At 44.8% G+C, this 17,263-nt stretch overlaps 7 non-coding genes across 7 annotated transcripts; all 7 read left to right on the top strand.

Moving 5' to 3' along the window:
• Positions 1–3,273: 3,273 nt before the first annotated feature.
• trnar-ucu (transfer RNA arginine (anticodon UCU)) lies at positions 3,274–3,346 on the top strand. Its single transcript has one exon. It is a non-coding gene; the product is annotated as a tRNA-Arg (tRNA).
• Positions 3,347–5,450: 2,104 nt separating this feature from the next.
• Positions 5,451–5,523, top strand: trnar-ucu (transfer RNA arginine (anticodon UCU)). The gene has a single exon. It is a non-coding gene; the product is annotated as a tRNA-Arg (tRNA).
• A 2,096-nt stretch (positions 5,524–7,619) lies between these two features.
• Positions 7,620–7,692, top strand: trnar-ucu (transfer RNA arginine (anticodon UCU)). The gene has a single exon. It is a non-coding gene; the product is annotated as a tRNA-Arg (tRNA).
• Positions 7,693–9,764: 2,072 nt separating this feature from the next.
• Positions 9,765–9,837, top strand: trnar-ucu (transfer RNA arginine (anticodon UCU)). The gene has a single exon. It is a non-coding gene; the product is annotated as a tRNA-Arg (tRNA).
• A 2,072-nt stretch (positions 9,838–11,909) lies between these two features.
• Positions 11,910–11,982, top strand: trnar-ucu (transfer RNA arginine (anticodon UCU)). The gene has a single exon. It is a non-coding gene; the product is annotated as a tRNA-Arg (tRNA).
• Positions 11,983–14,041: 2,059 nt separating this feature from the next.
• trnar-ucu (transfer RNA arginine (anticodon UCU)) lies at positions 14,042–14,114 on the top strand. Its single transcript has one exon. It is a non-coding gene; the product is annotated as a tRNA-Arg (tRNA).
• Positions 14,115–16,187: 2,073 nt separating this feature from the next.
• On the top strand, positions 16,188–16,260 carry trnar-ucu (transfer RNA arginine (anticodon UCU)). The gene has a single exon. It is a non-coding gene; the product is annotated as a tRNA-Arg (tRNA).
• Positions 16,261–17,263: the final 1,003 nt, after the last annotated feature.

Below are 17,263 nucleotides of genomic sequence, written 5' to 3'. Positions count from 1 at the left end.
TTAATGCTGATGTTGTGTTGTGTCGAAGGTCTAGCTGGGAAGACAAGGACTTCAGTTTTGGAGAGGTTGAGTTGAAGATGTCTGAGAGGCAGGCAGAAATGCGCGATGAGAAAGTGGACTCGTCCGGTAGAAAGGTCAGGAAGAGCTGTGTGTCTTCAGCGTAGCAGTGATAGGAAAGACCATGTGAGTGAATGATGGAACCCAGGGAGGCAGTATAGACAGAAAAAAGAAGAGGACCAAGAACTGAGCCCTGTGGCACACCGGTAGAGAAGCTATGACAGTGAGAAAGATGCCCCCACCAGGATACCTTGAAGGTTCGTCCTGATAGGTAAGAACGAAGCCAGTCTAAAGTTGATCCAGAAATGCCTAAGTCAGAGAGTGTGGACAAGAGGATCTGATGGTTCACAGTGTCAAAGGCTGACGATAGATCAAGTAGAATTAAGACAGAAGACTGACTTGTGGCTTTTGGAGCTCGAATATTTTCCACGACAGTCAGGAGTGCCATTTCTGTGGAGTGACCCCTCTTGAAGCCAGACTGGTTGACTTCGAGGAAGTCGTTCTTGGAAAGGAAGTCTGAGATTTGATTGAAGACTGCTCGCTCCATTGTCTTGGCCAGAAAAGGAAGAAGAGACACAGGTCGGTAGTTCTCCATTACAGAAGGATTAAGAGGAGGCTTCTTGAGCAGTGGGTTAATCTGGGCCTGCTTGAAAGAGGTTGGCTCTTTCAAATGCTTTCCTCCATCTTGCTATATTAACTGCCTTTATTCTCATTATTGTGTTACCCAAAGGATTCGAGTCCCATTTGGGGTGGTTGAAAGCAGAGTGGCTCAGCGGAAGCATGCTGTGCCCATAACCCAGAGATCGAAAGAATGAAACTATCCTCTTCTACAGAGGAGGTTGTATATATTCACCTACTGTACAATGCCAGTTTCATATAAGTATGGCATTTCAATTTTGACGTGTTTCACATCTTTTTCTCTGCACCTTTAAATAATTCCCTCCATCTTACTATATAAACTGCCTTTGGGGCCATTATTGTGTTGCCCAAAGCCAACATGGCTCGTCTCATATTATGCTCTGTATAGGAAACAACTGTTTTCCGAAAGAACTGATGAATAAGGTTGATTGTGAAGCCCCAGTGGCCTAATGGATAAGGCACTGGCCTTTTAAGCCTGGGATTGTGGGTTCGAGTCCCATCTGGGGTGGTTAAAAGCAGAGTGGTGCAGCGGAAGTGTGCTGGGCCCATAACCAAGAGGTCGATGGATCGAAACCATCCTCTGCTGACTGTATTTTGTAAGCTGACTTAAGGCCTTTACAAACTCTTAGTAAAGTGAACCAAATACTGAATTTACATTTAGTCATTTAGCAGACGCTTTTATCCAAAGCAACTTACAAGTGAGGTACAAGGCAAAAATCATAGTCAAGAAGAAACCATCAAAGCAAAGTCCTATCAGAAAAGTGTTCACAATTCACGAGATGCAAGTGCGAGAAAGAGCAGAAAGGACTTTTTTTTTTTTTATAAATTTAGGTGCTTAGGAAGAGGTTGAAGAATTCTGTTTTCAGCAGATTTTTGAATATTGGGAGATAGTCTGCTGAGCGTGCAGTTTGGTAACTCGTTCCACCATCGTGGGATCATTGCGCTGAAACGTTTTGCTTAGTGTCTTCTGTGCGCTGCTGGGACCACCAGACGTCATTCGTTTGGAGACCACAGCGGGCAGGAAGGATTGTAGACTTGAATGAGTGAGTTGAGGTAAGCGGGAGTTCTTGAGTTAACCACCTTGTAAGCAAGAGACAGAGCTTTGAACCTGATGCGAGCAGCTACAGGAAGCCATGGGTCCTTTTTGGCTGATTAAAAATGAGGCGAGCTTCTGCGTTTTGGATCATCTGCAAGGGTTTGATTGTGGATATCGGTAACCCCATCAACAAAGCGTTGCAGTAATTGACACGAGATATCACAAGCACCTGTACAATGAGTTGGGTTGTATATTTCGGGATGTAGGGTCTGATCTTCCTGATGTTGTAGAGGGCAAATCTGCATGCCCTAGAGACTGAAGAGATGTGGTCTTTAAAGCTCAGTTGGTCGTCGATGATGACCTCCAGATTTTTGGACGATTTAGTGCGGACAATCACTGTAGATCCAATGTTGATGCTGATGTTGTGTTGTGTCGAAGGTCTGGCTGGGAAGACAAAGACTTCAGTTTTGGAGAGGTTGAGTTGAAGATGTCTGAGAGGCAGGCAGAAATGCGCAATGAGAAAGTGGACTCGTCCGGTAGAAAGGTCAGGAAGAGCTGTGTGTCTTCAGCGTAGCAGTGATAGGAAAGACCATGTGAGTGAATGATGGAACCCAGGGAGGCAGTATAGACAGAAAAAAGAAGAGGACCAAGAACTGAGCCCTGTGGCACACCGGTAGAGAAGCTATGACAGTGAGAAAGATGCCCCCACCAGGATACCTTGAAGGTTCGTCCTGATAGGTAAGAACGAAGCCAGTCTAGAGTTGATCCAGAAATGCCTAAGTCAGAGAGTGTGGACAAGAGGATCTGATGGTTCACAGTGTCAAAGGCTGACGATAGATCAAGTAGAATTAAGACAGAAGACTGACTTGTGGCTTTTGGAGCTCGAATATTTTCCACGACAGTCAGGAGTGCCATTTCTGTGGAGTGACCCCTCTTGAAGCCAGACTGGTTGACTTCGAGGAAGTCGTTCTTGGAAAGGAAGTCTGAGATTTGATTGAAGACTGCTCGCTCCATTGTCTTGGCCAGAAAAGGAAGAAGAGACACAGGTCGGTAGTTCTCCATTACAGAAGGATTAAGAGGAGGCTTCTTGAGCAGTGGGGTAATCTGGGCCTGCTTGAAAGAGGTTGGCTCTTTCAAATGCTTTCCTCCATCTTGCTATATTAACTGCCTTTATTCTCATTATTGTGTTACCCAAAGGATTCGAGTCCCATTTGGGGTGGTTGAAAGCAGAGTGGCTCAGCGGAAGCATGCTGTGCCCATAACCCAGAGATCGTTGGATTGAAACTATCCTCTTCTACAGAGGAGGTTGTATATATTCACCTACTGTACAATGCCACTTTCATATAAGTATGGCATTTCAATTTTGACGTGTTTCACATCTTTTTCTCTGCACCTTTAAATAATTCCCTCCATCTTACTATATCAACTGCCTTTGGGGCCATTATTGTGTTGCCCAAAGCCAACATGGCACGTCTCATATTATGCTCTGTATAGGAAGCAACTGTTTGCTGAAAGAACTGATGAATAAGGTTGTTTGTGAAGCCCCAGTGGCCTAATGGATAAGGCACTGGCCTTCTAAGCCTGGGATTGTGGGTTCGAGTCCCATCTGGGGTGGTTGAAAGCAGAGTGGTGCAGCGGAAGTGTGCTGGGCCCATAACCCAGAGGTCGATGGATCGAAACCATTCTCTGCTGACTGTATTTTGTAAGCTGACTTAAGGCCTTTACAAACTCTTAGTAAGTGAACCAAATACTGAATTTACATTTAGTCATATAGCAGACGCTTTTATCTGAAGCGACTTACAAGTGAGGTACAAGGCAAAAATCATAGTCAAGAAGAAACCATCAAAGCAAAGTCCTATCAGAAAAGTGTTCACAATTCACGAGATGCAAGTGCGAGAAAGAGCAGAAAGGAATTTTTAAAAAAAATTTTTTTTTATTAAATTAATAAATAAATTAAATAATTTAAATTTAGGTGCTTAGGAAGAGGTTGAAGAATTCTGTTTTCAGCAGATTTTTGAATATTGGGAGATAGTCTGCTGAGCGTGCAGTTTGGTAACTCGTTCCACCATCGTGGGATCATTGCGCTGAAACGTTTTGCTTAGTGTCTTCTGTGCGCTGCTGGGACCACCAGACGTCATTCGTTTGGAGACCACAGCGGGCAGGAAGGATTGTAGACTTGAATGAGTGAGTTGAGGTAAGCGGGAGTTCTTGAGTTAACCACCTTGTAAGCAAGAGACAGAGCTTTGAACCTGATGCGAGCAGCTACAGGAAGCCATGGGTCCTTTTTGGCTGATTAAAAATGAGGCGAGCTTCTGCGTTTTGGATCATCTGCAAGGGTTTGATTGTGGATATCGGTAACCCCATCAACAAAGCGTTGCAGTAATTGACACGAGATATCACAAGCACCTGTACAATGAGTTGGGTTGTATATTTCGGGATGTAGGGTCTGATCTTCCTGATGTTGTAGAGGGCAAATCTGCATGCCCTAGAGACTGAAGAGATGTGGTCTTTAAAGCTCAGTTGGTCGTCGATGATGACCTCCAGATTTTTGGACGATTTAGTGCGGACAATCACTGTAGATCCAATGTTGATGCTGATGTTGTGTTGTGTCGAAGGTCTGGCTGGGAAGACAAAGACTTCAGTTTTTGAGAGGTTGAGTTGAAGATGTCTGAGAGGCAGGCAGAAATGCGCAATGAGAAAGTGGACTCGTCCGGTAGAAAGGTCAGGAAGAGCTGTGTGTCTTCAGCGTAGCAGTGATAGGAAAGACCATGTGAGTGAATGATGGAACCCAGGGAGGCAGTATAGACAGAAAAAAGAAGAGGACCAAGAACTGAGCCCTGTGGCACACCGGTAGAGAAGCTATGACAGTGAGAAAGATGCCCCCACCAGGATACCTTGAAGGTTCGTCCTGATAGGTAAGAACGAAGCCAGTCTAGAGTTGATCCAGAAATGCCTAAGTCAGAGAGTGTGGACAAGAGGATCTGATGGTTCACAGTGTCAAAGGCTGACGATAGATCAAGTAGAATTAAGACAGAAGACTGACTTGTGGCTTTTGGAGCTCGAATATTTTCCACGACAGTCAGGAGTGCCATTTCTGTGGAGTGACCCCTCTTGAAGCCAGACTGGTTGACTTCGAGGAAGTCGTTCTTGGAAAGGAAGTCTGAGATTTGATTGAAGACTGCTCGCTCCATTGTCTTGGCCAGAAAAGGAAGAAGAGACACAGGTCGGTAGTTCTCCATTACAGAAGGATTAAGAGGAGGCTTCTTGAGCAGTGGGTTAATCTGGGCCTGCTTGAAAGAGGTTGGCTCTTTCAAATGCTTTCCTCCATCTTGCTATATTAACTGCCTTTATTCTCATTATTGTGTTACCCAAAGGATTCGAGTCCCATTTGGGGTGGTTGAAAGCAGAGTGGCTCAGCGGAAGCATGCTGTGCCCATAACCCAGAGATCGTTGGATTGAAACTATCCTCTTCTACAGAGGAGGTTGTATATATTCACCTACTGTACAATGCCAGTTTCATATAAGTATGGCATTTCAATTTTGACGTGTTTCACATCTTTTTCTCTGCACCTTTAAATAATTCCCTCCATCTTACTATATCAACTGCCTTTGGGGCCATTATTGTGTTGCCCAAAGCCAACATGGCACGTCTCATATTATGCTCTGTATAGGAAGCAACTGTTTGCTGAAAGAACTGATGAATAAGGTTGTTTGTGAAGCCCCAGTGGCCTAATGGATAAGGCACTGGCCTTCTAAGCCTGGGATTGTGGGTTCGAGTCCCATCTGGGGTGGTTGAAAGCAGAGTGGTGCAGCGGAAGTGTGCTGGGCCCATAACCCAGAGGTCGATGGATCGAAACCATCCTCTGCTGACTGTATTTTGTAAGCTGACTTAAGGCCTTTACAAACTCTTAGTAAGTGAACCAAATACTGAATTTACATTTAGTCATATAGCAGACGCTTTTATCTGAAGCGACTTACAAGTGAGGTACAAGGCAAAAATCATAGTCAAGAAGAAACCATCAAAGCAAAGTCCTATCAGAAAAGTGTTCACAATTCACGAGATGCAAGTGCGAGAAAGAGCAGAAAGGAATTTTTTAAAAAAATTTTTTTTTATTAAATTAATAAATAAATTAAATAATTTAAATTTAGGTGCTTAGGAAGAGGTTGAAGAACTCTGTTTTCAGCAGGTTTTTGAATATTGGGAGATAGTCTGCTGAGCGTGCAGAGTTTGGTAACTCGTTCCACCATCGTGGGATCATTGCGCTAAAATGTTTTGCTTAGTGTCTTCTGTGCGCTGCTGGGACCACCAGACGTCATTCGTTTGGAGACCACAGCGGGCAGGAAGGATTGTAGACTTGAATGAGTGAGTTGAGGTAAGCGGGAGCTCTTGAGTTAACCACCTTGTAAGAAAGAGACAGAGCTTTGAACCTGATGCGAGCAGCTACAAGAAGCCATGGGTCCTTTTTGGCTGATTAAAAATGAGGCGAGCTGCTGCGTTTTGGATCATCTGCAAGGGTTTGATTGTGGATATCGGTAACCCCATCAACAAAGCGTTGCAGTAATTGACACGAGATATGACAAGCACCTGTACAATGAGTTGGGTTGTATATTCCGTGATGTAGGGTCTGATCTTCCTGATGTTGTAGAGGGCAAATCTGCATGCCCTAGAGACTGAGGAGATGTGGTCCTTAAAGCTCAGTTGGTCGTCGATGATGACCTCCAGATTTTTGGACGATTTAGTGCGGACAATCCCTGTAGATCCAATGTTGATGCTGATGTTGTGTTGTGTTGAAGGTCTGGCTGTGAAGACAAGGACTTCAGTTTTGGAGAGGTTGAGTTGAAAATGTCTGAGAGGCAGGCAGAAATGCGCGATGAGAAAGTGGACTCGTCCGGTAGAAAGGTCAGGAAGAGCTGTGTGTCTTCAGCGTAGCAGTGATAGGAAAGACCATGTGAGTGAATGATGGAACCCAGGGAGGCAGTATAGACAGAAAAAAGAAGAGGACCAAGAACTGAGCCCTGTGGCACACCGGTAGAGAAGCTATGACAGTGAGAAAGATGCCCCCACCAGGATACCTTGAAGGTCCGTCTTGATAGGTCAGAACGAAGCCAGTCTAGAGTTGATCCAGAAATGCCTAAGTCAGAGAGTGTGGACAAGAGGATCTGATGGTTCACAGTGTCAAAGGCTGACGATAGATCAAGTAGAATTAAGACAGAAGACTGACTTGTGGCTTTTGGAGCTCGAATATTTTCCATGACAGTCAGGAGTGCCATTTCTGTGGAGTGACCCCTCTTGAAGCCAGACTGGTTGACTTCGAGGAAGTCGTTCTTGGAAAGGAAGTCTGAGATTTGATTGAAGACTGCTCGCTCCATTGTCTTGGCCAGAAAAGGAAGAAGAGACACAGGTCGGTAGTTCTCCATTACAGAAGGATTAAGAGGAGGCTTCTTGAGCAGTGGGTTAATCTGGGCCTGCTTGAAAGAGGTTGGCTCTTTCCTCCATCTTGCTATATTAACTGCCTTTATTCTCATTATTGTGTTACCCAAAGGATTCGAGTCCCATTTGGGGTGGTTGAAAGCAGAGTGGCTCAGCGGAAGCATGCTGTGCCCATAACCCAGAGATCGTTGGATTGAAACTATCCTCTTCTACAGAGGAGGTTGTATATATTCACCTACTGTACAATGCCAGTTTCATATAAGTATGGCATTTCAATTTTGACGTGTTTCACATCTTTTTCTCTGCACCTTTAAATAATTCCCTCCATCTTACTATATCAACTGCCTTTGGGGCCATTATTGTGTTGCCCAAAGCCAACATGGCACGTCTCATATTATGCTCTGTATAGGAAGCAACTGTTTGCTGAAAGAACTGATGAATAAGGTTGTTTGTGAAGCCCCAGTGGCCTAATGGATAAGGCACTGGCCTTCTAAGCCTGGGATTGTGGGTTCGAGTCCCATCTGGGGTGGTTGAAAGCAGAGTGGTGCAGCGGAAGTGTGCTGGGCCCGTAACCCAGAGGTCGATGGATCTAAACCATCCTCTGCTGACTGTATTTTGTAAGCTGACTTAAGGCCTTTACAAACTCTTAGTAAAGTGAACCAAATACTGAATTTACATTTAGTCATATAGCAGACGCTTTTATCTGAAGCGACTTACAAGTGAGGTACAAGGCAAAAATCATAGTCAAGAAGAAACCATCAAAGCAAAGTCCTATCAGAAAAGTGTTCACAATTCACGAGATGCAAGTGCAAGAAAGAGCAGAAAGGAATTTTTTTTTTTTAAATAAATTTAGGTGCTTAGGAAGAGGTTGAAGAACTCTGTTTTCAGCAGGTTTTTGAATATTGGGAGATAGTCTGCTGAGCGTGCAGAGTTTGGTAACTCGTTCCACCATCGTGGGATCATTGCGCTAAAATGTTTTGCTTAGTGTCTTCTGTGCGCTGCTGGGACCACCAGACGTCATTCGTTTGGAGACCACAGCGGGCAGGAAGGATTGTAGACTTGAATGAGTGAGTTGAGGTAAGCGGGAGTTCTTGAGTTAACCACCTTGTAAGCAAGAGACAGAGCTTTGAACCTGATGCGAGCAGCTACAGGAAGCCATGGGTCCTTTTTGGCTGATTAAAAATGAGGCGAGCTTCTGCGTTTTGGATCATCTGCAAGGGTTTGATTGTGGATATCGGTAACCCCATCAACAAAGCGTTGCAGTAATTGACACGAGATATCACAAGCACCTGTACAATGAGTTGGGTTGTATATTTCGGGATGTAGGGTCTGATCTTCCTGATGTTGTAGAGGGCAAATCTGCATGCCCTAGAGACTGAAGAGATGTGGTCTTTAAAGCTCAGTTGGTCGTCGATGATGACCTCCAGATTTTTGGACGATTTAGTGCGGACAATCACTGTAGATCCAATGTTGATGCTGATGTTGTGTTGTGTCGAAGGTCTGGCTGGGAAGACAAAGACTTCAGTTTTGGAGAGGTTGAGTTGAAGATGTCTGAGAGGCAGGCAGAAATGCGCAATGAGAAAGTGGACTCGTCCGGTAGAAAGGTCAGGAAGAGCTGTGTGTCTTCAGCGTAGCAGTGATAGGAAAGACCATGTGAGTGAATGATGGAACCCAGGGAGGCAGTATAGACAGAAAAAAGAAGAGGACCAAGAACTGAGCCCTGTGGCACACCGGTAGAGAAGCTATGACAGTGAGAAAGATGCCCCCACCAGGATACCTTGAAGGTTCGTCCTGATAGGTAAGAACGAAGCCAGTCTAGAGTTGATCCAGAAATGCCTAAGTCAGAGAGTGTGGACAAGAGGATCTGATGGTTCACAGTGTCAAAGGCTGACGATAGATCAAGTAGAATTAAGACAGAAGACTGACTTGTGGCTTTTGGAGCTCGAATATTTTCCACGACAGTCAGGAGTGCCATTTCTGTGGAGTGACCCCTCTTGAAGCCAGACTGGTTGACTTCGAGGAAGTCGTTCTTGGAAAGGAAGTCTGAGATTTGATTGAAGACTGCTCGCTCCATTGTCTTGGCCAGAAAAGGAAGAAGAGACACAGGTCGGTAGTTCTCCATTACAGAAGGATTAAGAGGAGGCTTCTTGAGCAGTGGGGTAATCTGGGCCTGCTTGAAAGAGGTTGGCTCTTTCAAATGCTTTCCTCCATCTTGCTATATTAACTGCCTTTATTCTCATTATTGTGTTACCCAAAGGATTCGAGTCCCATTTGGGGTGGTTGAAAGCAGAGTGGCTCAGCGGAAGCATGCTGTGCCCATAACCCAGAGATCGTTGGATTGAAACTATCCTCTTCTACAGAGGAGGTTGTATATATTCACCTACTGTACAATGCCAGTTTCATATAAGTATGGCATTTCAATTTTGACGTGTTTCACATCTTTTTCTCTGCACCTTTAAATAATTCCCTCCATCTTACTATATCAACTGCCTTTGGGGCCATTATTGTGTTGCCCAAAGCCAACATGGCACGTCTCATATTATGCTCTGTATAGGAAGCAACTGTTTGCTGAAAGAACTGATGAATAAGGTTGTTTGTGAAGCCCCAGTGGCCTAATGGATAAGGCACTGGCCTTCTAAGCCTGGGATTGTGGGTTCGAGTCCCATCTGGGGTGGTTGAAAGCAGAGTGGTGCAGCGGAAGTGTGCTGGGCCGATAACCCAGAGGTCGATGGATCTAAACCATCCTCTGCTGACTGTATTTTGTAAGCTGACTTAAGGCCTTTACAAACTCTTAGTAAAGTGAACCAAATACTGAATTTACATTTAGTCATATAGCAGACGCTTTTATCTGAAGCGACTTACAAGTGAGGTACAAGGCAAAAATCATAGTCAAGAAGAAACCATCAAAGCAAAGTCCTATCAGAAAAGTGTTCACAATTCACGAGATGCAAGTGCAAGAAAGAGCAGAAAGGAATTTTTTTTTTTTAAATAAATTTAGGTGCTTAGGAAGAGGTTGAAGAACTCTGTTTTCAGCAGGTTTTTGAATATTGGGAGATAGTCTGCTGAGCGTGCAGAGTTTGGTAACTCGTTCCACCATCGTGGGATCATTGCGCTAAAATGTTTTGCTTAGTGTCTTCTGTGCGCTGCTGGGACCACCAGACGTCATTCGTTTGGAGACCACAGCGGGCAGGAAGGATTGTAGACTTGAATGAGTGAGTTGAGGTAAGCGGGAGTTCTTGAGTTAACCACCTTGTAAGCAAGAGACAGAGCTTTGAACCTGATGCGAGCAGCTACAGGAAGCCATGGGTCCTTTTTGGCTGATTAAAAATGAGGCGAGCTTCTGCGTTTTGGATCATCTGCAAGGGTTTGATTGTGGATATCGGTAACCCCATCAACAAAGCGTTGCAGTAATTGACACGAGATATCACAAGCACCTGTACAATGAGTTGGGTTGTATATTTCGGGATGTAGGGTCTGATCTTCCTGATGTTGTAGAGGGCAAATCTGCATGCCCTAGAGACTGAAGAGATGTGGTCTTTAAAGCTCAGTTGGTCGTCGATGATGACCTCCAGATTTTTGGACGATTTAGTGCGGACAATCACTGTAGATCCAATGTTGATGCTGATGTTGTGTTGTGTCGAAGGTCTGGCTGGGAAGACAAAGACTTCAGTTTTGGAGAGGTTGAGTTGAAGATGTCTGAGAGGCAGGCAGAAATGCGCAATGAGAAAGTGGACTCGTCCGGTAGAAAGGTCAGGAAGAGCTGTGTGTCTTCAGCGTAGCAGTGATAGGAAAGACCATGTGAGTGAATGATGGAACCCAGGGAGGCAGTATAGACAGAAAAAAGAAGAGGACCAAGAACTGAGCCCTGTGGCACACCGGTAGAGAAGCTATGACAGTGAGAAAGATGCCCCCACCAGGATACCTTGAAGGTTCGTCCTGATAGGTAAGAACGAAGCCAGTCTAGAGTTGATCCAGAAATGCCTAAGTCAGAGAGTGTGGACAAGAGGATCTGATGGTTCACAGTGTCAAAGGCTGACGATAGATCAAGTAGAATTAAGACAGAAGACTGACTTGTGGCTTTTGGAGCTCGAATATTTTCCACGACAGTCAGGAGTGCCATTTCTGTGGAGTGACCCCTCTTGAAGCCAGACTGGTTGACTTCGAGGAAGTCGTTCTTGGAAAGGAAGTCTGAGATTTGATTGAAGACTGCTCGCTCCATTGTCTTGGCCAGAAAAGGAAGAAGAGACACAGGTCGGTAGTTCTCCATTACAGAAGGATTAAGAGGAGGCTTCTTGAGCAGTGGGGTAATCTGGGCCTGCTTGAAAGAGGTTGGCTCTTTCAAATGCTTTCCTCCATCTTGCTATATTAACTGCCTTTATTCTCATTATTGTGTTACCCAAAGGATTCGAGTCCCATTTGGGGTGGTTGAAAGCAGAGTGGCTCAGCGGAAGCATGCTGTGCCCATAACCCAGAGATCGTTGGATTGAAACTATCCTCTTCTACAGAGGAGGTTGTATATATTCACCTACTGTACAATGCCAGTTTCATATAAGTATGGCATTTCAATTTTGACGTGTTTCACATCTTTTTCTCTGCACCTTTAAATAATTCCCTCCATCTTACTATATCAACTGCCTTTGGGGCCATTATTGTGTTGCCCAAAGCCAACATGGCACGTCTCATATTATGCTCTGTATAGGAAGCAACTGTTTGCTGAAAGAACTGATGAATAAGGTTGTTTGTGAAGCCCCAGTGGCCTAATGGATAAGGCACTGGCCTTCTAAGCCTGGGATTGTGGGTTCGAGTCCCATCTGGGGTGGTTGAAAGCAGAGTGGTGCAGCGGAAGTGTGCTGGGCCGATAACCCAGAGGTCGATGGATCTAAACCATCCTCTGCTGACTGTATTTTGTAAGCTGACTTAAGGCCTTTACAAACTCTTAGTAAGTGAACCAAATACTGAATTTACATTTAGTCATTTAGCAGACGCTTTTATCCAAAGCGACTTACAAGTGAGGTACAAGGCAAAAATCATAGTCAAGAAGAAACCATCAAAGCAAAGTCCTATCAGAAAAGTGTTCACAATTCACGAGATGCAAGTGCGAGAAAGAGCAGAAAGGAATTTTTTTTTTTTAAATAAATTTAGGTGCTTAGGAAGAGGTTTAAGAATTCTGTTTTCAGCAGGTTTTTGAATATTGGGAGATAGTCTGCTGAGCGTGCAGTTTGGTAACTCGTTCCACCATCGTGGGATCATTGCGCTGAAACGTTTTGCTTAGTGTCTTCTGTGCGCTGCTGGGACCACCAGACGTCATTCGTTTGGAGACCACAGCGGGCAGGAAGGATTGTAGACTTGAATGAGTGAGTTGAGGTAAGCGGGAGCTCTTGAGTTAACTACCTTGTAAGAAAGAGACAGAGCTTTGAACCTGATGCGAGCAGCTACAGGAAGCCATGGGTCCTTTTTGGCTGATTAAAAATGAGGCGAGCTTCTGCGTTTTGGATCATCTGCAAGGGTTTGATTGTGGATATCGGTAACCCCATCAACAAAGCGTTGCAGTAATTGACACGAGATATGACAAGCACCTGTACAATGAGTTGGGTTGTATATTCCGTGATGTAGGGTCTGATCTTCCTGATGTTGTAGAGGGCAAATCTGCATGCCCTAGAGACTGAGGAGATGTGGTCCTTAAAGCTCAGTTGGTCGTCGATGATGACCTCCAGATTTTTGGACGATTTAGTGCGGACAATCCCTGTAGATCCAATGTTGATGCTGATGTTGTGTTGTGTTGAAGGTCTGGCTGTGAAGACAAGGACTTCAGTTTTGGAGAAGTTGAGTTGAAAATGTATGAGAGGCAGGCAGAAATGCGCGATGAGAAAGTGGACTCGTCCGGTAGAAAGGTCAGGAAGAGCTGTGTGTCTTCAGCGTAGCAGTGATAGGAAAGACCATGTGAGTGAATGATGGAACCCAGGGAGGCAGTATAGACAGAAAAAAGAAGAGGACCAAGAACTGAGCCCTGTGGCACACCGGTAGAGAAGCTATGACAGTGAGAAAGATGCCCCCACCAGGATACCTTGAAGGTCCGTCTTGATAGGTCAGAACGAAGCCAGTCTAGAGTTGATCCAGAAATGCCTAAGTCAGAGAGTGTGGACAAGAGGATCTGATGGTTCACAGTGTCAAAGGCTGACGATAGATCAAGTAGAATTAAGACAGAAGACTGACTTGTGGCTTTTGGAGCTCGAATATTTTCCACGACAGTCAGGAGTGCCATTTCTGTGGAGTGACCCCTCTTGAAGCCAGACTGGTTGACTTCGAGGAAGTCGTTCTTGGAAAGGAAGTCTGAGATTTGATTGAAGACTGCTCGCTCCATTGTCTTGGCCAGAAAAGGAAGAAGAGACACAGGTCGGTAGTTCTCCATTACAGAAGGATTAAGAGGAGGCTTCTTGAGCAGTGGGTTAATCTGGGCCTGCTTGAAAGAGGTTGGCTCTTTCCTCCATCTTGCTATATTAACTGCCTTTATTCTCATTATTGTGTTACCCAAAGGATTCGAGTCCCATTTGGGGTGGTTGAAAGCAGAGTGGCTCAGCGGAAGCATGCTGTGCCCATAACCCAGAGATCGTTGGATTGAAACTATCCTCTTCTACAGAGGAGGTTGTATATATTCACCTACTGTACAATGCCAGTTTCATATAAGTATGGCATTTCAATTTTGACGTGTTTCACATCTTTTTCTCTGCACCTTTAAATAATTCCCTCCATCTTACTATATCAACTGCCTTTGGGGCCATTATTGTGTTGCCCAAAGCCAACATGGCACGTCTCATATTATGCTCTGTATAGGAAGCAACTGTTTGCTGAAAGAACTGATGAATAAGGTTGTTTGTGAAGCCCCAGTGGCCTAATGGATAAGGCACTGGCCTTCTAAGCCTGGGATTGTGGGTTCGAGTCCCATCTGGGGTGGTTGAAAGCAGAGTGGTGCAGCGGAAGTGTGCTGGGCCCATAACCCAGAGGTCGATGGATCGAAACCATCCTCTGCTGACTGTATTTTGTAAGCTGACTTAAGGCCTTTACAAACTCTTAGTAAAGTGAACCAAATACTGAATTTACATTTAGTCATATAGCAGACGCTTTTATCTGAAGCGACTTACAAGTGAGGTACAAGGCAAAAATCATAGTCAAGAAGAAACCATCAAAGCAAAGTCCTATCAGAAAAGTGTTCACAATTCACGAGATGCAAGTGCAAGAAAGAGCAGAAAGGAATTTTTTTTTTTTTAAATAAATTTAGGTGCTTAGGAAGAGGTTGAAGAACTCTGTTTTCAGCAGGTTTTTGAATATTGGGAGATAGTCTGCTGAGCGTGCAGAGTTTGGTAACTCGTTCCACCATCGTGGGATCATTGCGCTAAAATGTTTTGCTTAGTGTCTTCTGTGCGCTGCTGGGACCACCAGACGTCATTCGTTTGGAGACCACAGCGGGCAGGAAGGATTGTAGACTTGAATGAGTGAGTTGAGGTAAGCGGGAGTTCTTGAGTTAACCACCTTGTAAGCAAGAGACAGAGCTTTGAACCTGATGCGAGCAGCTACAGGAAGCCATGGGTCCTTTTTGGCTGATTAAAAATGAGGCGAGCTTCTGCGTTTTGGATCATCTGCAAGGGTTTGATTGTGGATATCGGTAACCCCATCAACAAAGCGTTGCAGTAATTGACACGAGATATCACAAGCACCTGTACAATGAGTTGGGTTGTATATTTCGGGATGTAGGGTCTGATCTTCCTGATGTTGTAGAGGGCAAATCTGCATGCCCTAGAGACTGAAGAGATGTGGTCTTTAAAGCTCAGTTGGTCGTCGATGATGACCTCCAGATTTTTGGACGATTTAGTGCGGACAATCACTGTAGATCCAATGTTGATGCTGATGTTGTGTTGTGTCGAAGGTCTGGCTGGGAAGACAAAGACTTCAGTTTTGGAGAGGTTGAGTTGAAGATGTCTGAGAGGCAGGCAGAAATGCGCAATGAGAAAGTGGACTCGTCCGGTAGAAAGGTCAGGAAGAGCTGTGTGTCTTCAGCGTAGCAGTGATAGGAAAGACCATGTGAGTGAATGATGGAACCCAGGGAGGCAGTATAGACAGAAAAAAGAAGAGGACCAAGAACTGAGCCCTGTGGCACACCGGTAGAGAAGCTATGACAGTGAGAAAGATGCCCCCACCAGGATACCTTGAAGGTTCGTCCTGATAGGTAAGAACGAAGCCAGTCTAAAGTTGATCCAGAAATGCCTAAGTCAGAGAGTGTGGACAAGAGGATCTGATGGTTCACAGTGTCAAAGGCTGACGATAGATCAAGTAGAATTAAGACAGAAGACTGACTTGTGGCTTTTGGAGCTCGAATATTTTCCACGACAGTCAGGAGTGCCATTTCTGTGGAGTGACCCCTCTTGAAGCCAGACTGGTTGACTTCGAGGAAGTCGTTCTTGGAAAGGAAGTCTGAGATTTGATTGAAGACTGCTCGCTCCATTGTCTTGGCCAGAAAAGGAAGAAGAGACACAGGTCGGTAGTTCTCCATTACAGAAGGATTAAGAGGAGGCTTCTTGAGCAGTGGGTTAATCTGGGCCTGCTTGAAAGAGGTTGGCTCTTTCAAATGCTTTCCTCCATCTTGCTATATTAACTGCCTTTATTCTCATTATTGTGTTACCCAAAGGATTCGAGTCCCATTTGGGGTGGTTGAAAGCAGAGTGGCTCAGCGGAAGCATGCTGTGCCCATAACCCAGAGATCGTTGGATTGAAACTATCCTCTTCTACAGAGGAGGTTGTATATATTCACCTACTGTACAATGCCAGTTTCATATAAGTATGGCATTTCAATTTTGACGTGTTTCACATCTTTTTCTCTGCACCTTTAAATAATTCCCTCCATCTTACTATATCAACTGCCTTTGGGGCCATTATTGTGTTGCCCAAAGCCAACATGGCACGTCTCATATTATGCTCTGTATAGGAAGCAACTGTTTGCTGAAAGAACTGATGAATAAGGTTGTTTGTGAAGCCCCAGTGGCCTAATGGATAAGGCACTGGCCTTCTAAGCCTGGGATTGTGGGTTCGAGTCCCATCTGGGGTGGTTGAAAGCAGAGTGGTGCAGCGGAAGTGTGCTGGGCCCATAACCCAGAGGTCGATGGATCGAAACCATCCTCTGCTGACTGTATTTTGTAAGCTGACTTAAGGCCTTTACAAACTCTTAGTAAAGTGAACCAAATACTGAATTTACATTTAGTCATATAGCAGACGCTTTTATCCAAAGCGACTTACAACTGAGGTACAAGGCAAAAATCATAGTCAAGAAGAAACCATCAAAGCAAAGTCCTATCAGAAAAGTGTTCACAATTCACGAGATGCAAGTGCGAGAAAGAGCAGAAAGGAATTTTTTTTTTTTAAATAAATTTAGGTGCTTAGGAAGAGGTTGAAGAATTCTGTTTTCAGCAGGTTTTTGAATATTGGGAGATAGTCTGCTGAGCGTGCAGAGTTTGGTAACTCGTTCCACCATCGTGGGATCATTGCGCTAAAATGTTTTGCTTAGTGTCTTCTGTGCGCTGCTGGGACCACCAGACGTCATTCGTTTGGAGACCACAGCGGGCAGGAAGGATTGTAGACTTGAATGAGTGAGTTGAGGTAAGCGGGAGTTCTTGAGTTAACCACCTTGTAAGCAAGAGATAGAGCTTTGAACCTGATGTGAGCAGCTACAGGAAGCCATGGGTCCTTTTTGGCTGATTAAAAATGAGGCGAGCTTCTGCGTTTTGGATCATCTGCAAGGGTTTGATTGTGGATATCGGTAACCCCATCAACAAAGCGTTGCAGTAATTGACACGAGATATCACAAGCACCTGTACAATGAGTTGGGTTGTATATTTCGGGATGTAGGGTCTGATCTTCCTGATGTTGTAGAGGGCAAATCTGCATGCCCTAGAGACTGAGGAGATGTGGTCTTTAAAGCTCAGTTGGTCGTCGATGATGACCTCCAGATTTTTGGACGATTTAGTGCGGACAATCACTGTAGATCCAATGTTGATGCTGATGTTGTGTTGTGTCGAAGGTCTGGCTGGGAAGACAAAGACTTCAGTTTTGGA

The sequence above is a fragment of the Channa argus genome, chromosome 4 (genome assembly GCF_033026475.1).
Source record: "Channa argus isolate prfri chromosome 4, Channa argus male v1.0, whole genome shotgun sequence".
In the NCBI taxonomy this organism is placed as follows: domain Eukaryota; kingdom Metazoa; phylum Chordata; class Actinopteri; order Anabantiformes; family Channidae; genus Channa; species Channa argus.
Note: the sequence above shows the minus strand (reverse complement) of the source record. Positions and strands in the feature narration are given on the sequence as shown.